Below are 23,006 nucleotides of genomic sequence, written 5' to 3'. Positions count from 1 at the left end.
GGTGTGAATACCGATGAACAGTTCACTCAAGCATATAGAACTCAATTTACTTTCCATAAATATTTTTGGTCCTTTTTAAAAGCAGCTGGAGTTAATTTTTGAGCATACTGTGAATAAAATTATAGATAAAGATTGTGAAAATCTGTTCCTATTCTATGTTATATTTTCACTGCCAAATTGGTATGTAAATAATTCAATTAGTGTAGACTATTGGTTACACAGTCCTTTGTGGATGTATACAATGGAGAACATAATTGATAAAGCTGCTGGTTATGCCTTGGTGGCAATGTTCTCAACCCTGCATCAAACTGTCATCATGCCACAGGCCCAGCCCAAGTTCTAGGTCAAAATGTCAGTACACCTGAAAACGTATCAAGGAAAGTTTTGATCTAGAAAGTGAACCATGCCCAAAAATATGCTCTGAAGTGTGCTTTATTGGGATAGATGTTAGTTTGGTGCAATGTATAGAACTTTTTGAGGGATAGTAAGGCCTTGCTTAAGAAAAAGGTAAAGCAGCAAGGAACAAACAAGAACATCCACAGATGCTGGAAATCCAAAGCAACACACATAAAATGCAGTGGGTCAGGCAGCCTCCATGGAAATGATAAACAGACAATGTTTTGGGCTGAGATCCTTCTTCGGGATTAGAAAGGAAGGGGGAGGTGGCCAGAATAAAAAGGTGCAGGGAGGTGAAGGAGGACAACTAGAAGGTGATGCTAGAAGGAACAATTGAGGTGCTTAAGGAGTATAAGAAATGCAAATGAACCCTTAAGAGAGAAATCTGAAGGGTTGAAAGAAAGCATGAGTTTGCTGTAGCAGACCATGTGAAGGAGAATCCCAAGGACTTCTACAGATATATTAAAGACAAAAGAGAGAAAATTGGTATTCTTGAAGATCAGTGCGGTGATCTAAGCATGGAGCTGAAAGAAATGGGGGAGATGTTAAATGGAACCTTTGCATCTGTATTTACTTGAGAGATGGACACAGTGTCTGTAGAACTAAGGTGAAACTAACAGAGGAGGTTCTTGCTGTCTTGGAGCAAATTAGGATAGATAAGTCCCCAGGGTCTGGTAAGTTGTCCCCTCAGACCTCATGGCAGGCTAGTGCAGAAGTTTCAGGGGCCTTGGCAAGGGTGTTTAAAATGTCCTTAACCATGGTTGAGACGCTGAAGGACTGGAGAGTAGCTAATGTTATTCTGTTGATCAGAAAAGGCTCTTAGGATAAGCTAGGAAATTATAGGCCAGTGATCCTGATGTCAGCAGTGGGTAAACTATTGGATGGCATTCTAAGGACAGGAATATAAGTATCTGGATGTCATGGTCCGGATCGAGGTCCCTTTAAATTTACCTTGTTTATGTTACGATCCAGACCGTTGATTCCCTGTTTTCCCGTGTCCCTCAACATTGGTGAATAGAGGCAATTAACACTCGGCTGAACCGGTAGTTTATAGTCTCCGGCTTTCAGCCATTCGGCGCGGGAGCATCTGCAAAGTCATCTAAGGTACGGTGTGCCAATGTCATCTGGCCGGAGCAAGCCTAGTCTCTGCCGAAGCGAGGGCAGGTAACTCGCCCTTCCTCACCAGAGCAACCCTGTCCAGTTACCACGCCGAAGCGAACTTGCAAAGTTCCCACACTGAGGTGGATCCGTCAGTTAATCCGCCGGAGAGAATCAAGAACCGCTGTCTACTGTTCCTGGGCCGAGTCGAGAGCGCGCCACTACCTGGAGGCTCCAAGTCAAGTCCTGGCTCCAGGGGCATTCTAGCACCAAGTCAAGTCCTGACCCTGGTGGCATTCAAGCACCAAGTCAAGTCCTGGCCCTGGCGGCTTCCCAGTTCTGAGTCAAGTCCTGGCCCTGGTGGTCTGTGATTCCTGTCCTACCCCCTTGTTTGAATCCCTTCTCTGCCCCTCTCGCCTCTAGCCCTCGTCTGCAGCCCCCACCTGCACTTCGGTCTAGTTCCATCGCCGGAACTAGATAGGTACTGTCTGGTGTTCATTCGTGTTGGTCCTGTCTTGTCTTGTCCTCGCCTCCGTGGGGTAAGTCAGGCCGTCTTGCCATTGCTCTGCGGCGGGTCATATTTTGTCTTGTCTGGTCCTCGCCTTCGTGGGGGTAAGTCTGGCCGTCTTGCCATTCCCCCGCGGGGAGTCATGTCTTGTCTTGTCCTGTCCTCACCTCCGTGGGGTAAGTCAGGCCATCTTGCCGTTGCCCCACGGGGAGTCATGTCTTGTCTTGTCTTGTCCTCATCTCCGTGGCGTAAGTCAGGCCATCTTGCTGTTGCTCTGCGGGGGGTCATGTTTTGTCTTGTCCTGTCCTCGCCTCTGTGGGGTAGGTCAGGCCGTCTTGCCGTTGCCCTACGGAGGGTCATGAGCCCCGGCCCTATGTCCTGTACTCAAGGAGGGGTCCCGGCTCTCTGTTCTGTGTGCGAGTCCCGGAGGCCCGACTCTGTGTTTTGTGTATGTGTCCATGGTTCCATGTACCTGGTCTCCCGAGACCGAGGCTCTGTGTTCCCATGTTCCTCCTCTCCCTAGCCCATGTCATGTCCTTGCTCGGTTCTGGAGTCCGAGCCAGAGGCAAGACCCAGGTACTGGGTCCTTGCCCAGTCTCTGGCTCGGAGTCCATACCTTAGCCTCTTCATGTCTCCTCTAGATCTGGAAGCCGATTCCGAGTCCAAGCCCAGATCCTTGGTTCCAGCGTAGTCGTAGTCCTGAGTCCTTGTCCAGTTCGGTATTTCCTGCTCCTGCCTTGCTCTCCTGGTTTTGAACAATAAACTAAATTTAAGTAACCTCACAAGATGTGTCCTGCATTTGGGTCCACCCTTGCTCCCAATGCCCCCGCCATTGTGACAGAACGCTCTCGCCAAACATGGACCCAGCAGACACAAACTGTTTTTCCAAACTCTTGTCAGCCTGAAAGTCAGGGTGTTGTTGTTCTGTTTTACCTGCCGGCTGAATCCCCCCCACCCACCCGGGTCATCGATGATACAGGCAAATCTGTTGGTCGCCTGGAGGCTCCCATTGGGAGGGGGATACTGTCATGGTCTGGATCGGGGTCCCTTTAAATTTACCTTGTTTACGTTACGATCCAGACCATTGATTCCCTGTTTTCCCGTGTCCCTCGACATTGGTGATTAGAGGCAATTAACACTCGGTTGAACTGGTAGTTTATAGTCTCCGGCTTTCAGCCGTTCGGCGCGGGAGCATCTGCAAAGTCATCTAAGGTACGGTGTGCCGATGTCATCTGGCCGGAGCAAGCCTAGTCTCTGTCGAAGCGAGTGCCGGTAATTCGCCTTTTCCTCACCGGAGCAACCCTGTCCGGTTACCTCGCCGAAGCGAACTTGTAAAGTTTCCTCACTGAGGTGGGTCGATCAGTTAACCCGCCGGAGAGAATCAAGAACCGCTGTCTACTGTTCGCGGGCCAAGTCAAGAGCGCGCCACTACCCGGAGGTTCCAAGTTAATTCCTGGCTCCGGGGGCATTCAAGCACCAAGTCAAGTCCTGACCCTGGTGGCATTCAAGCACCAGGTCAAGTCCTGGCCCTGGCGGCTTCCCAGTTCTGAGTCAAGTCCTGGCCCTGGTGGTCTGTGATTCCTGTCCTACCCCCTTGTCTGAATCCCCTCTCTGCCCCTCTCGCCTCTAGTCCTCGTCAGCAGCCCCTGCCTACACTTCCATCGCCGGAGCTAGATAGGTACTGTCTGGTGTTCATTCGTGTTGGTCTTGTCTTGTCTTGTCCTCGTCTCCGTAGGGTAAGTCAGGCCGTCTTGCCGTTGCCTCGCGAACAGTCACAAGTCCCGGCCCTATGTCATGTACCCAAGGAGGGGTCCCGGCTCTCTGTTCTGTGTATGTGTACATGGTTCCATGTACCTGCTCTCCTGAGACCGAGGCTCTGTGTTCCCATGTTCCTCCTCTCCCTAGCCCATGTCATGTCCTTGCTTGGTTCCGGGGTACGAGCCCGAGGCAAGACCCAGGTACTGGGTCCTTGCCCAGTCTCTGGCTCGGAGTCCATACCCTAGCCTCTTCATGTCTCCTCTAGTTCTGGGAGCCGATTCCGAGTCCTAGCCCAGACCCTTGGTCCCAGCCTATTCGTAGTCCACAGTCCTTGTCCATTTCGCTATTTCCTGCTCCTGCCTTGCTCTCCTGATTTCGAACGATAAATTAAATATAAGTAACCTCACAAGATGTGCCTTGCATTTGGGTCCACCCTTGCTCCAGAAGCACCCGCCACGGTGACAGATACACTTTGGACAAACATGGACCCAGCAGACACAAACTGTTTTTCCAAACTCCTGTCAGCCTGAAAGTTAAGGTGTTGTTGTTCTGTTTTGCCCGCCGGCCGAATCCCCCCCACCCACCCGGGTCATCGATGATACTGGCAAATCTGTTGGTCGCCTGGAGGCTCCCATTGGGAGGGGGGTACTGTCATGGTCCGGATCGGGGTCCCTTTAAATTTACCTTGTTTATGTTACAATCCGGACTGTTGATTCCCTGTTTTCCCGTGTCCCTCGACATTGGTGATTAGAGGCAATTAACACTCGGTTGAACCGGTAGTTTACAGTCTCCAGCTTTTAGCCGTTCGGCGCCGGAGCGTCTGCAAAGTCATCTAAGGTACGGTGTGCCAATGTCATCTGGCCGGAGCAAGCCTAGTCTCTGTCGAAGCGAGTGCCGGTATTTCGCCTCTCCTCACCAGAGCAACCCTGTCCGGTTACCTCGCCGAAGCGAACTTGCAAAGCTTCCTCACTGAGGTGGGTCCATCAGTTAACCCGCCGGAGAGAATCAAGAACCGCTGTCTACTGTTCCTGGGCCGAGTCGAGAGCGCGCCACTACCCGGAGGCTCCAAGTCAAGTCCTGGCTCCGGCGACATTCAAGCACCAAGTCAAGTCCTGGTTCCGGCTGCATTTTAGCACCAAGTCAAGTCCTGGCCCTGTCGGCATTCAAGTACCACGTTAAGTCCTGGCCCTGGCGGCATTCTAGCCATTCTAACACCATGTCAAGTCCTGGCCCTGGCGGCATTCAAGTACCACGTTAAGTCCTGACCCTGGCGGCATTCAAGCACCAAGTCAAGTCCTGGCCCTGGCGGCTTCCCAGTTCTGAGTCAAGTCCCGGCCCTGGCAGTCTGTGATTCCTGTCCTACCCCCTTGTCTGAATCCCTTCTTTGCCCCTCTCGCCTCTAGAACCTCGTCTGCAGCCCTCGCCTGCACTTCGGTCTAGTTCCATCGCCGGAGCTAGATAGGTACTGTCTAGTGTTCATTTGTGTTGATCCTGTCTTGTCTTGTTCTTGCCTCCGTGGGGTAAGTCAGGCCGTCTTGCCGTTGCCCCGCGGGGAGTCATGTCTTGTCTTGTCTTGTCCTCGCTTCCGTGAGGTAGGTTAGGCCGTCTTGCCGTTGCCCCACGGGGGGTCATGTCTTGTCGTGTCTTGTCCTTGCCTCCGTGGGGTAGGTCAGGCCATCTTACCGTGCCCCGCGGGGGGTCATGTTCTGTCTTGTCTTGTCTTCGTCTCTGTGGGGTAAGTCAGGCCGTCTTGCCGTTGCCCCGCAGAGGGTCATGAGTCCCGGCCCTATGTCCTGTACCCAAGGAGAGGTCCCGACTCTGTGTTCTGTGTATGTGTCCATGGTTCCATGTACCTGCTCTCCCGAGACCGAGGCTCTATGTTCTCATTTTCCTCCTCTCCCTAGCCCATGTCATGTCCTTGCCTGGTTCTGGGGTCCGAGCCCGAGGCAAGACCCAGGTACTGGGTCCTTGCCCAGTCTCTGGCTCGGAGTCCATACCCTAGCCTCTTCATGTCTCCTCTAGTTCTGGGAGCCGATTCCAAGTCCAAGCCCAGACCCTTGGTCCCAGCCTAGTCGTAGTCCTGAGTCCTTTTCCAGTTCGCTATTTCCTGCTCCTGCCTTGCTCTCCTGGTTTCGAACAATAATCTAAATTTAAGTAACCTCACAAGATGTGTCTTGCGTTTGGGTCCACCCTTGCTCCCAATGCCCCCGCCATTGTGACACTGGATAGACTGGGATGGATTTGCTATAGTCAGCATGGCTTTGTATGTAATAGATCATGTCTAAAGAATCTTACAGGGTTTGTCGAGGAGGTTTCCAGGGAAGATGATGAAGGAAAGGAAGTGGCCATTGCCTACAAGGACTTTAGAAAGGCCCTTGACAAAGTTGCTGATGGGACGCTGGTCCAAAAGGTTTAGTCGCTTGGCATTCAGGATGAGGTGGTAAAATGGATTCAACATTGGCATAGTAGGAGAAGGCATTCAGTGGTAGTAGATAGTTGGTTCTGTGACTGGAAGTATCTGACTAGCAGTGTTGGGATCATGCTGGGTTCCTTGTTATTTGTCATCTATATCAATAACCCGGTTGATAATGCGGTAATATAGATCAGCAAATTTGCATATGGCACCAAGATTTGGGGTGTAGTCGATACTGAGGAAGAATATCTAAGCTTGCAACAGGATCTGGACCAGCTGGAAAAGTAGGCTGGAAAATGACAGATGGAATTTAATGCCGACAAGTGTGAGGTGATGCTCTGGAAAGAGAAACCAGAGTAGGACTTGCATGGTGAACAATAGAGTACTGAGGAGTGCGGTAGAACAGAGGGATCTTGAAATACAGATCCATAACTCCATGAAAGTGGCATCACAGATAGAAATCTTTTGGCACATTGGCCTTCATAAGTTAAAGTATTGAATACAGGAGATGGGATGTTATATTAAAGTTGTATAAGACATTGGTGAGGCCTAATTTGGAGTATTGTGTGCAGTTTTGGTCACCTACCTACAAGAAAAATGTCAATAAGATTGAAAAAGTGCAGAGAAATTTACAAGGATATAATTTGAGGACCTGAGTTATTAGGAAAGGTTGAATAAGTTAAGTCTTTATTCCCTGGAGCGTAGGAGAATAAAGGGAGATTTGATAGAGATATACAAAATTATGACGATATAAATAGGGTAACTGCTAGCAAGTTTTTTCCCCTGGAGTTGGTTGAGACTACAAGTGGAGGTCTCATAGTTTAAGGGTGACAGGTAAAATATTTAAGGGTAGCCTGAGTAGGGATGTCTTCATTCAGAGGATGATGCAACTGTAGAACGAGTTGCCAGCAGAAATGGTGAATGTTTGTTCATCTGAAACATTTAATAGAAGTTTGGATAAATCCATAGATGGGAGGAGTATGGCAGGCTATGGCCTAGCTGCAGATTGATGTAATTTGGCAGAATAACAGTACTGCTTGGACTAAAAGGCCTGTTTCTGTGCTATAATGTCCTATGACTCTGTGTGCTGGCAGTATAATTCCATCCCGCAGGAGGGCTAAGGCTCCATAGAATAAATTCTGTAAGCCTAAAGGCCAGTATTTGCCTTTTAGCTCAAGCTTCATCAATTTCAAAATCAGTTGGAGAGCAGATTGGGAGCTGACAAGGAGTGGGAAGAGAGGCTGAGGCAGAGATTAGAGAGGATATGGGAGATTATGGAGAGGATTGATGGAGCATACAGCAATTACTTGGTTGATGAGATTAGTTGACCACTTTAATTTGCCTCCTAGTATATAGGTGAATCATAGAATTTTTCAGAAGTTGATGGGAGTGTGCAGAGAATATATGACAAATCATTTCAAGTCTGTTTCCTTGTCAGGTTACTTGTTCACTTCTTAACTGAACCTTGTGTTACACTGGGCGGCTGGAGCGACTGGAGGTGGACCCAAGTGCAGGACACAGGCATGGAGATAGACTTGGACTCGGATCCTGGACCTGGACTGCGCGGGGGCTCGGAGCCTGGAACTTGAACACAGAGCCTGGAACTGGAACACGGAGACGACAACACCAAACGAAGACAGACGATTTATATCTTGGCTCGGAAGAGTGGCAAACAGCCGGCAATCCTCAGCTAGACACGAAGAGACAGAATTCCCAACTCGGAGTAGCAGCAAACAGCCCGACCTACTCAGCTGGGAACGAGACAACTAAACTAACCAGCGACTGACTATATGAATCTTGACACGAAGTAGCTCATGAAGCGGAAAATGGTCAACAATTACTTAGCTGGAAACATAGAGACAGAATTCTCAACTCAGAGTAGTGGCAAACAGCTGGACCTACTCAGCTGGAAACAAGACGACAGAAACCAAATAATGATAGTCCATTTGTATCTGGACATGGAGAAGCTCATGAAGACTGTCCCTTATTCCTGGCGGCTCGGAAGATGGTCCCTTATTCCTGGCGGCTCAGAGTGGCGACAATTGGCCAGCAAATCTCAGCCAAACATGAAAACGACAGAAATTGCATCTTAACTTGGAGTAGCGGCAAAACATCCAGCAACTTTGCTGGACTCGGAAATGACTGAATTCACTAAGCAGCCACAGGCACCGAAGCAACTTAGAGTCCACGATTCTCGGCGTCCACAGGACGAGCATAGCTGCACTGGCTACAGTGTCGAGCCGGCAGCGAGTAAATTAAAGCCAGAGTTTTTATGCTGTGGTTCGAATGAGGATCAGGTGCCTTAATCAAGGAGCCCAGAGGAACATGGGGAAAAGGAAATTAACTGAAATGAGTAGTTAACAGACCGGACCATGACACCTCATGTGCAGGTGAGTGGTACAATCTGGGATAGTGAACAAGCACGCAGGGAATTAAGTATAAAGCATGGAATTATAGTAGGGATAGTTTAAATGGGTAGTTGATGGCTGATTTGGACTCAATTGACCCAAAGAGCCTATTTCTGTCTATCTGTCTCTTTTTTACCAAGTCCTAACTCAGAGGTGTGCTGGGAAACTCAATATAAATGTTAACACCCCATCTTAACAGGCTGTAATCTTCACAAAAGCTTGTTTTTGATGAGGCTGTCTGAGGTTTAAAAAGAGATTAGGGCATTTCAGAACTAGTTGGTGTGCTACAATCATAATGATCTTTCAGGCACTTGGCAGGGGTCAATAATATAAAAGGGCAATTGGTTTGCAAGTTGATGTATTGTGTGAGACTGTGAGGAAGGACAGGCAGACAGTGGGATGAGTTGAAGTGTAACATGGGGGCAAAATCAAAAAGGGTGATGAATACAGGAGTGAAGGTATCATACTTGAATGCAAGCAGTATACAGAATAAGGTAGATGATCTTGTAGCGCAGTTAAAAATTGGCAGGTCATTGTGGTCATCACTGAGTCGTGGCTGAATGAAGATCATGATTGGGAGCTTAACGTCTAAGGATACACTTGGTATCAAAAGGACAGGTAGATAGGTAGAGGAGGTGGGGTGGCTCTGTTTGTTAAAAACTGAAAGCAAATCCTTAGAAAGAGGTGACATATGATCGGAAGATGTAGAATCCTTGTGGGTAGAGTTATCAAACCACATAAGTAAAAAAAGCAACACACAGGATACAAAGACCCTGATGGGAGTTATATACAGACTCCTGAACAGTAGCTAGAATGTAGGATATAAATTACAATGGGGGATAAAAAAAGGAATGTAATAAGGGCAATGTTACGATAGTCATGGGGGATTTCAATATGCAAGTAAATTGGAAAAGCGAGGTTGATGGAGGATCACAAGAGAGCAGAATTTGCAGAATGCCTACAAGACGTCTTTTTTTAGAGCAGCTTGTGGTTGAGATCACCAGGGGAAAGGCAATTCTGGAGTGTAATGAATTAGATTTGATTTGGGAGCTTAAGGTGAAAGAACCCTTATGAGGCAGTGATTAAATAATATGATTGAATTCATACTGCAGCTTGATAGAGAGAAAATAAAGTTAGATGTATCAGTACTACAGTGAAGTAAAGGGGATTACAGATGTCTGAGAGAGGAACTAGCCAAAATTGATTGGGAGGAGACACACAGCAGGGATGACGGCAGAATAGCAACGGCTAGAATTTCAGAGGGCAATTTGGACGGCACAGGATAAATACATCCTAAAGACGAAGAAATTTAAAGGGATGATGAAGTAACCCTGGCTGACAAGGGAAGTCAAAAACAGCATAAAAACGAGAGAGACTGCATATAACTTAGTAAGAGTTAATTGGAAGTCAGAGGATTGAGAAATTTTTAAAAATCCACCAGAAGGCAACTGATGAATCCATAAGGAAATAAAGATGAAATATAAAGGTAAGCTAGCCAATAACATAAAAGATGATACCAAATGTTTTATTTCAAATATATCACAGAGTAAATAAGCGGCAAAAGTGGATATTGGATCACTGGAGAATGACACCGGAAAGGAATTAACGAGGGACAAAGGAATGGCGGACAAACTTAATCTGAATAAGTCTTTTGTGTCAGTCTTCACTGTGGAAGATGCTAGCAGTATGTCAGAAATTTGAGTGTTTCAGGGGACTGAAGTGAGTATGGTTACTATTACCAAGGATAAGGTGCTTGGGAAGCTGAAAGGTCTGAAGGTAGATAAATCACCTCGATCAGATGGACTACACCCACTGGAAGAGGTAGCTGAAGAGATTATGGAGGCATTAGTAATTATCTTTCAGGAATCAATAGATTTTGGAATGGTTCCAGAGGACTGGAAAATTGCAAATGTCACTCCACCCTTTAAGAAGGGACGGAGGCAAAAGAAAGGAAATTATAGGCCACTTAACTCGACTTCAGTGGTTGGAACAATGTTGGAGTCCATTACTAAGGATGAGGGTTTGGGGTACTCGAGGCACATGATAAAGTAGGCCAAGGTCAGCATGGTTTTCTTAATGGGAAATCTTGCCTGACAAATCTGTTAGAATTCTTTGAGGAAATAACGGGAAGGATAGACAAAGGAGAATCAGTGGATGTTGTTTACTTGGATTTTCAGAAGCCTTTGACAAGGTGCCACACATGAGGCTGCTTAACAAGAGCCTGTGGTATTACACAAAAAGTACAAACATGGATAGAAGATTGGTTGACTTGAAGGAGGTAAGGAGTGGGATAAAGTGGGTCTAATCTCGTTGGCTGCTGTGACTAGTGGTGTTCCGCAGGAGTCCAATGTTGGGACTGTTTCTTTTCACATCAATGATTTGGAATTGATAGCTTTATGGCCAAGTTTGAAGAAGATACAAAGATAGGCAGAGGAGCAGGTAGTGTTGAGGATGCAGGGTGTCTACAGAAGGGCTTAGATAGATTGGGAGAAGGGGCAAAGAAGTGGCAGATGAAACATAGTGTAGGGAAGCGTATGGTAGAAGGAATAAATTGACAATTTTCTAAACGAGGAGATAATTCAAAAATCAGAGGTGCAAAGGGATTTGGGAGACCATGTGCAGGATGCCCTAAAGGATAACTTGCAGGTTGAGTTGTTGGTAAGGAAGGCAAATACAGTGTTAGAATTCATTTCAATAGGACTAGAATATACAAGCAATTAATGTTGAGGTTTTATAAGGCACTGGTGAGGCTTCACTTGGAGTATAGTGAGCAGTTTTGGGCACTTCATCTATGAAAAGATATGCTGGCATTGGAGATGGTCCAGAGGACGTTCACAAGAATGATCCCAGGAATGAAAGGGTTTGTGTATGAGGAGCATTTGGTAGCTCTGAGTCTACACTCGCTGGCATTTAGAAGAATCAGAGGGAGGGGCTCTCATTGAAACCATAACACCATAAGACCATAGGACATAGGAGCAGAATTAGGCCATTCAGCCCATTGAATCCGCTTCGCAATTTCATCATGGCTGATCCCAGATCTCATTCAACCCCATACACCTGCCCTTTCACCATATCCCTTGATGCCCCGACTGATCAGAAATCTATCAATTTCTGCTTTGAATACACCCACGGTCTTGGTCTCAACCACAGTCTGAGATGAGCACTCCACAGATTCACTACTCTTTGGCTTAAAAAATTTCCTCCTTACTCCTGCTCTAAAAGGTCGTCTTTCAATTTTGAGGCTGTGCCCTCTAGTTCTGGATACCCCCACGAGACAAAACATCCTCTCCACATCCACCTTATCTAATCCTTTCAATATTCGGTAACTTTCAATGAATTCCCCCTGCATTGTTCTAAATTCCAATGAGTACAGGCCCAATGCTGCCAAACGCTCCTCACGCGTTAATCCTCCATTCCCAGAATCATCCTTGTGAACCTCCTCTGGAATCTCTCCAATGACAAAACATTCTTTCTGAGGTAAGGGGCCCAAGACTGTTGACAATATTCCAAGTGCGGCCTGACGAGTGTCTTACAAAGTGTCTGCATTATCTCCTTGCTTTTATATTGTACATGCCAACATTGCATTTGCTTTGTTTACCATGGATTCAACCTGTGAATTAACCTTCTGGGAGTCTTGCATGATGAATCCTATTCTGCTCCTCTGTCTTACAGTCTTTTCCTGACACACCATCTCACCAATTCAGCCATTCATCTCAGAGAAACGGTTAAAGTGTCGTGTGTACTAGATCCTTAACTTCCTAACTGAGACACCACAGTCAGTACAAATCGGTAATAACATCTCCTCCTCCTCTTATAAATTTTCCAGTGAAGCCAGTGTATTCAATGGGAGTACAGGAAATAGGGCCCAGGTTAGTTGAAAGCCCTGTTTCCATGTTGTTTCTCTGTCTGACCTGACTCCATGGATACCCATTGGACCCTCAGCTTTCTGCCATGGCTAACATAGTTAAGCATCCTGATTTAAGATGAATGTTTCACTAGGGTTAGCTAACTTCACTAGTTCAATATTTTAATTTAAATTTAATTAATATTAATATTTTAAAATTATTTCATAGATTTACTTATCAGTTGTTATTTTTTCTACTTCTGCTTTAATTGTATATTTTGTTTTTTTCCTTAATGTTTCTAAATATCTTTGTTTATCAGAGATATGAGAAATAAATGAAAAAGGTTTTTGACAGATGGCCATCTGTCTGATCTATGGGCAGGGCCGTAACTTCCATTACCCATGGCCTAATTGCTGCTGGCAGCCCCTCTGCTTTGTGAAAGGGCCATGACAATATTACTGACAGCAGTGAAAGATAAATGGGGCAATGGGTCCAGTGTGAAAGTATGACTAGAAAGAATACAAGGCACAAGTACAATCTGGCAAGATCCTGTGTGGAATTGACCCACATGTGGGTAAATGATATTATGCTGAGTGTTTTTCACAAATTTATCATGATGAGTTTTACGTTCGGTCTCTAGGTTACAAGTCCATATCTTATCATGGCGGTTACATAGAGAAAGTGAAACATCTTTACAATCATAATCCCCTCAGTACCAATCAATAAACCTCAAACCCTAGGCCTCTGTCCTCCCTCCAAAACTGGATCCTTAACTTCCAGAGTCAGTCTGGATTGGAAATAATATCTCCTCCCCTCTGACCTCCTCAGGGATGAGTGCTCAGCCCGCTGCTCTACGGTCTCTACATTCATGACTGTCTGGCTAGGCATACCTCAAATTGATTTATTTAGTGATTCACCATTGAGTGGGCCCTTCCAGCCCCTCTGGCATGCTGCCCCAGCAACTGCTGACAAACTCAATTAGCCCTAACCTAATCACAGAACAACTTACAATGACCAATTAGTCTACTCAGTACATCTTTGGACTGTGAGAGGAAGCCGGAGAAAACCCATGCATTCTACAGGGAGGACGTACAGAGACGCCTTACAGCATGGTGCTGGAATTGAACTTCGAACTCTGGAACAGTCCCTGAGCTGTAACAGTGTGGCACTAACTGCTATGCTACCATGGCACCCAGTGCCATCTATAACTTCACCATTGATACTACTGTCGTTGGCAGAATTTCAGATGGAGACGAGGGGACGTTTAGGAGCGAGATTGATTGGCTGGTTGAGTGGTGTCTCAACAACATCTTTGTACTGAATGGCTGTACATTCAAGTAATTGATTGTGGACTTCAGGAAGGGGAAGTCTGATGAACACATACCAGTCCTCGTTAAAGGGTCTATGGTGGAAAAGGTGAGCAACTTCAAGTTCTTTGGTGTCAGCATCTCAAGGAAGCTGTTCTGGGCCTGACACATGAACTGAATTACAAAGACACACAGCAGCTTTACTTCATTGGGAGTCTGAGGAGATGTGATATATCACCAAATACTATAGCGACTTTCCACAGATGTACTGAGGAGAGCATTCTGACTGGTTGTGTCGCCAGGCTAGTACTGAAGCTCCTATGTGCAGAATCAGATGAGGCTGCATAGGGCTGTAGACTGAGCCAGATCCATCACGGGCACAACTTTCCTCCCTCTCAAGGTCATATTCAAAGTGTGGTGCCTCAAGAAGGCAAAATCCATCACTGAGGACCTACACCACCCAAGACATGTGATCTCCTCATTATTACTATCAGATAGGAGGTACAGAAGCCTGAAGACCCACACTCAAAAGGTATGAAACAGCTTCTACCCCTCCAACATCAGATTTCTGAATGTTCCATGAACACTACTTTCTATTTGCCTTTTACACTATTTATTTATTTATTGTAAATTATAGTAATTTTTATGTTTTGCATTATACTGTTGCCACAAAACAACACATTTCATTAAATGTGTCAGTGATAGTAAACCTGATTCTGATTCTGAAGAATGATCTACTGTCACACGTATATCAGGGGTTGCCTTAGAGTTCCTTGTGATTAAGTGCTTCCTACTTCGCCAGATCAAATGAAAGATTAAGAAGGAAAAAAAACACTTTGAAATTATTGTTCTGGTCCACTTTTGGAATTGCTTCAATTCCAACGTGGGTCTAGGACAGAGTTTCCAAACCTGTGGTCCATGGATCAGTAGATAACATAAAAAAGGTGGGAACCCCTATTCCAGAGGAACTCATTACAACACAATGTAAAGCCACCCCTAGTTCTGATACCAACTTTATAACCTAATGTTACGAATGTCCCACTGATTTTGGGGGAATGATCACAGCTAATCAGCTCTGGTCTAGCTGGTGAGTAAGCCTGGTTCATATTACTTGTTTTCAATCTAGGTTACATCAAATGGAATTAAAATTGTGCCTAGGAATGAAACAACTCAGTTTAACAATGTTCATATATTGTTGTAGTTATTTTAGCAGCCATTGTTGGGAAGGTAACATGTGGATCATTTCAATAAGATCTGGGCCAAACTTTGCCTGATGGTACTGCATATTAGGAATTCAGAGGAATGGTTTCTTAGTTAGGAAACAGTGGCAAATCAACAGAGTATGAATTCCAATTGAATGATGCCTTAAGGCAGATGCACAAATGCATAAGAAAACCGAAAGTGTTGTGTAATCAAAAATATCTTAATAAACTGCTGATGCAATTTGGATATAAAACAAGATCAAGAGCAACACAAAACAGCTTGAAGACAAATGTTACATACAGAATTGGGTTTTGCCAATGGAAGCAGAAGGATTATCAACGAAGTTTAAGGATCTGGCAAGATGGATGCCATCTCAGAGTATCCTCAGATTATGCCAAATTTTCATGAAAGAAGGCATACATTAGCATGTTAGAATGGGAAAAAACCATTGTGAAGAATATAGAACAAGGTCCGTAACCTTAAAGCCAGAACTAAGCCAATTAAAAGTTAAATGAAATAAAGTTATGTATAATGCTCTGGCCCATAAAAATTATTGAGACTAGGTCAAATTAACCTATCAAACTGCAAATGATGTACATTTGTTGGAAAGGTTTTTTAGGCGAATCAAAGTTGGATGAACTTCAATCAACTGTGATTTAACTAAGTAACAGTATCAGCTCAAGGGGTTGAGTGGCTGAGCTCCTGTTAAATCTCCGATATCCAATAGCCCGTACTGCCTCAATCAACAAGATTCCATCAGCTGTGGGTCCTGACACAAAGACTGGGCAATTACTTTAAAGGTCATTTTATTTGCTCAACAAAGGAAATCACCTGTTGCAAAGATAATCCAGTTACTAACCAGTACAAGGCTAACCAGGTGATCAAATCAAATCAATCAAATTGAGTTTAATTATTATTCAACCATATATGGATACAGCTGAACGAAACAGCGTTCATCTGAGGCCAAGATGCAAAACATGCAAGCACGTTGAAAATAGCAATAAAAAAAGACATAGTCACACAGAAAAATTATATATAGTTCAAGACCCTGAATGACATGTCTCACAAATTGATGGTACAATTCCCAACAAATCAGCCTGTCATTCTACTGACTGAGCACTGGAGGGCAGCACCAATGGGCGAGGTCAGTCCCCAACCAAACAAGTGTGCCACGCTGCTCCGTATCCAGCGTCTCCTCAACTGGACTGCAGCAGCAGGCAACCCCGTGGCTTGAGGCCTAATCTTCCCTTCAGCTGAGGCTACACAGCTCCCACTCCACCTGAATCGCCATCAAACAAGGGAAATAGGCCTGCGGCAACTTACATTGTCACAGTCCAACTGGGTCTTATGATTGTAAGAGAAGCGATCAAGACAATCACCTACTGTTACATTGGACACAGCCTTTGTGCACCAACTATGATGCCTTTGAGTAGCAGGCAGCAACATGGTGTGCACCCAGGTCAGCTGCTCTAACCCCTGGGCCAGCTACTCTGATCAATGAGCAGATCACTGAAACAGTAGACCAGCTGTACCCGAAGTTTGTGGAGTCCAGTATAGTTTTGCAATCATAAAGAAACACATTTAATAATGAAAAAAGAATCTTTGGTTGGCCCCTGAGAGGGTGCTGTGTCTGAATGCACCACAACAGAAAGTGATCTGGATTTTTAAACACTATCATATTCACCACAAACACTACTTAGTTTCATTTCTGCAACACTCAACAATAATGATCTTTTTACTTCACTGACACTAAGTTACCTATGCTTTTGATATCAAAATGTGAGAGAGAGAGAGAGAGAGAGAGAGAGGAACTCTGTAAAGGATTAGTGTTAGATAAAAACATCATTTTAATCGACCAGTTCTGAAAACAGATGACTAAACAATACAAATGACTGGAAAAAAAAGATAGAATAGGGTCAATCTGATGTGGGAGCTGACAGCTGAAGGAAAGGAAATAATATCGGTAAGATTATTCTCTTCTCTATTCTCTTGATTTGTCTGCGAATTTCAGAATACTTCTTCAACAGTACCTGAGGGTAAATAAAGAACACTGTAGTGATTACCACTAAGCACAATATCTGGTAGCTATCATCCATGCCACTAACAAAAGAGAATAACATTACATGGGGAATGACCTAAAAATATTTCTTTGATTGCAGTGCTTTTTTATAAAAATTGCATCCTTGCATGAACAACAGGGAATGTGTTTATACAATCTTCTTTTATAGCAGAGCGTATAATCTAGTAGCAATAGAAATGCATTCACAGAACCTTAACACAGAAGGAGGCCAATCAGCTTTAGTTGAATTTATGTTCCTCTTGAGAGGTTATTTTGCAATTTTTATAAAAAAGCACTGCAATCAAAGAAATACTTTTAGGTCATTCCCCATGTAATATTATTCTCTTTTGTTAGTGGCATTTACCTGCTTCTTTACCAATGTTCATTACTACACCACACCAATTCCAATATAATCCTTTCTCCTTATTTATATCCCTATCTCTATGCATATACATTTTAAAGGAATTATGCATAACACCTTTTGTGAAAACTGCAATGAATGGATTACTCCATAAAATGACTTTCCGCATATTAATTGTGCTCTTCATTAAAATATCCTGCTTCTAAACTTCCCTTCATTGGAGATGAGAAGCTGATCCTTGATAATACTTCAAACAGGCCTTGTTAGGTTCAACGCCTTCTGTTGAGGGAATTTAGGACTCATGGGCACTATTTCATTTTAATAGGTTACCCTTTTACGATAGGTGAGGTTGTGAATCTTTGTAAGATCTTTTTGTAGAAGCTGATCGATGCAAACTTGATAGATTGTTGGACTAAAGGGGAGTCAAGGGTTATAGGGAGCAGAGAGTTAATGCGCATGGGGTCAAGATTAGGTCAACCAAGACCTTATTGAATGGGGGAGCATGCTTGAGGGGTCATATGGCCAACAATTTCTCCTACGTCATGTTTGTATTTCATTTTATTGTTTGTCTGTCATTTATCTACTATTGGAGGGATGCAGGATCATTTTTCCATCAAATGCAAATTATAAAAGTCAGATGAGGAAATGAGTTGAGGGAAGTTACACCATTTCTCTTGTCATTCTGCCCAGCTCACACATTTCCAGCATGGTAAGCAAAAATAAAATGACGCTAACAATTTCTGGCTGAAATAACAAAAGCTTCCAGGAACTAAATTAACCTGTCCTTGAAAATGGATATTGGAATTGCAATGCAGGATTAACTCTCAACCATTACATTTGATGCCAGGAACAGACCAACTTCATGCTGGGTTCAGATTTTCCTGCTCATTGTGTGCAGCCAGCAGCGACTGTGCTTCAGGTGGCTGCCTGCCTCAATGGGAAGATACTAAAGAGAGCAGTATATCACTTAAAGTATTCCGTGTTACATGATCTCAGCCTGAGACAAGACACAATATGGTTGCAGCCACTGTGAGATTATTTTGACCTACAGAATGATGGCACAATATCAGAGGGAGGGTCCCAAGATTTTTTGATGCTTCATGGGAGATTTATGATGCTATTATCAGCATGGCCAGTAGTTTGAGGAAAGAATGTAGATTTCAAAACGAGAAAGGGAAATTCCAAATGCAGAAGTTTTAATGGTTTAGGAAGTAGGCTTATTAGTGCCTATTTTTCACATGCAAATCTCAGATGTAAACCACAAACCACATTTATGCTGATGAGCACTTCTAGATTACATCACACCTGTCCGAAAACTAGAACACAATTTATCTCAGCATGTCTGACCAATTTTTGCATCAACTGGTACCTTATAACATATCACATGCCATAAATCATATATTTTCTCCTTTACTGACACAAACTGGAGCTTTTTGGTATAATCTTGACTGAACAGCCCTAAAACTCACTAGGAGCATATTGTATTGGGAAGTCAATTAAAATCATACATAATGGTTAGGGTATTTGAAACATCTTCTCTGATTATTCCTTGACTGACTGCAGCCTGTGTACACTCTGCACATCTGAGGTACTAGGTGCAATGTTTGCTTCACTGATTACTCTGTACCTTACCGTAGTGTGGGCCAGTGATGGACAGTGAGTTGGAGGAAGTCACAATTGGAGGTTATTGATTTAAACACAAATACATGAATTGTAAACTCGTTACATGAGAGAGTTAAATGCCCATGTGTGTGAATAAGGAGAACAGTTGGTAGGGTGCTTCAAATTACAACCAATAGATCTTTGGATACTCCATTTAAGTTATTTGCTTAACAGGACACCTTTCAAGAAGCAACTGTGTCTGTCATATCTAGAGATGAGAGAGTTGATGTTGAAAAATGTCAGCGGAGATGGTGTAGCAGCAGTAGGGAGCAATGTTCAGGAACCATATCTTTTCCATCAAAAATTCCATTAAAAAACTAACATGGTAATTACATATAGCTAGTTCAGCATGAGGCAACCACCAAAAAGGGATTCAGTGGCTCGAAAACAATGACTTTGATCTTTCTGATAGTTAGCTAGGGGGGAAATAGTAAATCATCCAAAATGGGATGACAGCCATATAATGTCACAGCAAAAAGATGGTGAGAAACTCAAGAAGCGAGTGAAACTTGGAAATGAAAATCAAAGATTTTACTATAGATGGCCAATTGCACTGTACAGATAGTGATATTGAAAAGCATCTATCAATTTTTCAAGCTTCTTTAATGCTTCTTACTAAGCACTGAAGTGAAACAGCTACCCAGAAACTGAATCTGATTATCTAAGACCTCACTATGTTTATCTTTTAGAGAAGTTCAATTCGCCCTTTGATGATATCTATTTCTACATGTCTTTAAAAAAATGTCCTTGCCATCAAAATAAGCCTTTGGAAGTCTTTTGTGACTGGGGCATTCTTCAGTACAAAATTTGTCATGTGGAAATATTATTTCCCATATGGCCAGCCCAGACTCTGCTATTCAAAGTATGGCTGGGACTGCTGAGCACAACAAGCAGAAAAAGTCATGATTATCTTTTGCATCTGGCACATGCTTCTGCCGTATGGTCCCATTGCTCAATCTGTTTTGTATGCATATGCAGTAAACATCATAAATTAAGGATGCCATTTCTGTCTTCTACACCAGACTTTCCAATTCTCCTCAGGGTGTAAACAGAAAATTTGGGTAAAATTCACAACATTGTGTCCAGCATGTATTGCAATATTAACCGATTCAATTCACCAGATATTTAAATGCATAATTTTTACTAATCCACTGTCTTCAGTTGTTGCATCTTGATTACAATTGGGTTTATAACAGAGATAAACATTACAATATTTGTTTGTGCCAAATATCATCAAATCAAACTGAGGTTGTGAACTTCAAACTGTAAACAAATCTATACTATAAATCATATTACTAGTGATGGACACAACTCACCAATTACATCTGTGAAATAGGCTTAACTTATAGGTAAAAAAATATAACTATTTAGCCTTCTTAATACACCTTAACTTTAAACAGCACATCCATTGCCTCCTATTTCTAAAAGAAGATATTGTGCTAAAACCACAAATGATAATCCAAATTTGCATGAAATTCTTGCAGCTTAATTCAAATCATGAAAAAAATGCCAAAATGAAAATCTAACATTAAAATGAGAATCAGATTCAGATTGATTGTCACTGACATACTTCATAAAATCTGCTGTTTTGCAGCAGCAGCAATGTGAAACACATTCAAATACAAACATTACATAACAAATAAACAAATAGTGCAAAAAGACAGAAAAATAGTGAGGGCGTGTTCATGGACAATTCAGAAATATATTGGCGATGGGGAAGAAGCTGTTCCTAAAATGTTGATACGCACCTTCAGGCTCTTGTACCTTCTTCCTGACGTTAATAATGAGAAGAAGGCATGTCCTGGATGGTGAAGGCCCTTCATGATGGATGCCACTGTCTTGAGGCCAATGCCTTTCGAAGATGTCTTTGAGCGTGGGAAGGCAAATGGGAATGATGGATTTGGCTGAACCTACAACCCTTTGAAGCTCTTTCTGATCCTGTACATTGGTGCCTCCGTACAAGAGAGTGATGCAACCAGTCAGAATATTCTCCATGCTACATCTGTAGAAATTTTCTAGAGTCTTTTGTGACATACCAAATTTCTTCAAACTCCATATGAAGTATAGCCGCTTGCATGCCATCTTTGTAACTGCTTCAATATGCTGGGCTCAGGATAGATTTTATGAGATGTCGACACGCATGATCTTGAAGCTGCTCACCCTTTCCATCGCTGACCCCCTCAATGAGAACTGCTGTGTGTTCTCACAATTTCTCCTTCCTGAACACCATTATCAATCAGTTCCATGGTCTTACTGACATTGAGTGCAAGGTTGTTGTTGTGACACCGCTCCTTTCTTGCTTCCCTATATTCCTCAATAGATCCATCTGATCTTTGCTTCCTAAACCTCATGAATGCTGCCTTCTTCCACCTGACTAGATTCTCCACCTCACTTGTCACCCATGGTTCCTTCACCCTACCATTCTTTATCTTCCTCACCGGGACAAATTTATCCCTAACATCCTGCAAGAGATCCCTAAACATCGACCACATGTCCATAGTGCATTTCCCTGCAAAAACATCATCCCAATTCATACCCGCAAGTTCTAGCCTTATAGCCTCATAATTTGCCCTTCCCCAGTTAAAGGTTTTCCTGTCCTCTCTGATTCCATTCTTTTCCATGATAATGTTAAAGGCCAGGGAGCGGTGGTCACTGTCCCCCAGATGCTCACCCACTGAGCGATCTGTGACCTGACCCGGTTCGTTACCTGATACTAGATCTAGTATGGCATTCCCCCTAGTCAGCCTGTCAACATACTGTGACAGGAATCCATCCTGGACACACTTAACAAATTCTGCCCCATCTAAACCCTTGGAACTAATCAGGTGTCAATCAATATTAGGGAAGTTAAAGTCACCCATGGTAACAACCCTGTTATTTTTGCACCTTTCCAAAATCTGCCTCCCAATCTGCTCCTCTGTACCTCTGTTGCTACCAGGGGGCCTATAGAATACCCCCAGTAGAGTAACTGCTCCCTTCCTGTTCCTGACTTCCACCCATACTGACTCAAAAGGGGATCCTGCGCATTATGTGCAGATCTGGTCATTACACGATAGGAAGAATGTAATTAAACTGGAGAGGTATAAGAAAGAATTCACAAATATATTTTTTGGATTGGAAGGCTCAGCTTTAAGGAGAGGTTGGATAGACAGAATTATTTTCCATGGAGCAACATGATAGAGGCATATTAAATATAATAGTAGATAGGGTAGAGAGCCACATTCTGCTTCCCATGGCAAAGGTATCTAAAACTAATGGGTCATTGAATTGAAGAAATTAAAAGTCTTTGAAACAGCTAGCTGGAACAAGACTAGGACAGTGGACAATGTCTTTATTTTTGCTATGTAGTGGAAGAAGTGCTGGCTATTATTTGGTGAGACGATTCTTGAGAATCTTGTGTTCTGGTTTTCTGAACAAACTTTTCCTCAACATCATTTCCAAGTAAGTTATTTGTGAGATGTACTTTGATTATGTAGCAGAATCAACACAGGCTTACAAGAATAGTAAGTGTCCATGAACTGAAATAACCCGAGTCCAGTATCTGACGTGAGGTAGCTGCAAATGGTTTGAAATGGCCCGATTCAGGGAAAAGCATAAAAGTGACATCAAAGGCTTAACTGTATTGGAGGTAATGCTAACTGTACTTTTGGGCTAGAGAAAACTGGACACAGGCTGGTTTGATTAGTCAGAACCAACAGAATTAAAGTATGGTAGTTCATAACTGATAAGAAAAGAGAATAAAAGTGAAGGTTTTGGATGTGTAATGAGAAAGAACTCTGAAGATTAACTTGCAAGGAAGACTCCCATGCCTGGTGCAGGGAAAAGAATTATTTGGCCAACAGGAGATCCCCTACTTCTGTGTTAGAGGTTGGAGAAATTGTAGCAAGGGTCTGGGTGAGTGTTGGTACAGAAGTAACAATAGCATTCAGTACCGTGCAGAGGTCTTAGGCAGGTTCATATACACAGTATATGACTAAGGTGCCTAATA

Source organism: Mobula birostris, chromosome 3 (assembly GCF_030028105.1).
Source record: "Mobula birostris isolate sMobBir1 chromosome 3, sMobBir1.hap1, whole genome shotgun sequence".
Taxonomy (NCBI): Eukaryota; Metazoa; Chordata; class Chondrichthyes; order Myliobatiformes; family Myliobatidae; genus Mobula; species Mobula birostris.
This window is presented reverse-complemented; position numbering follows the sequence as displayed.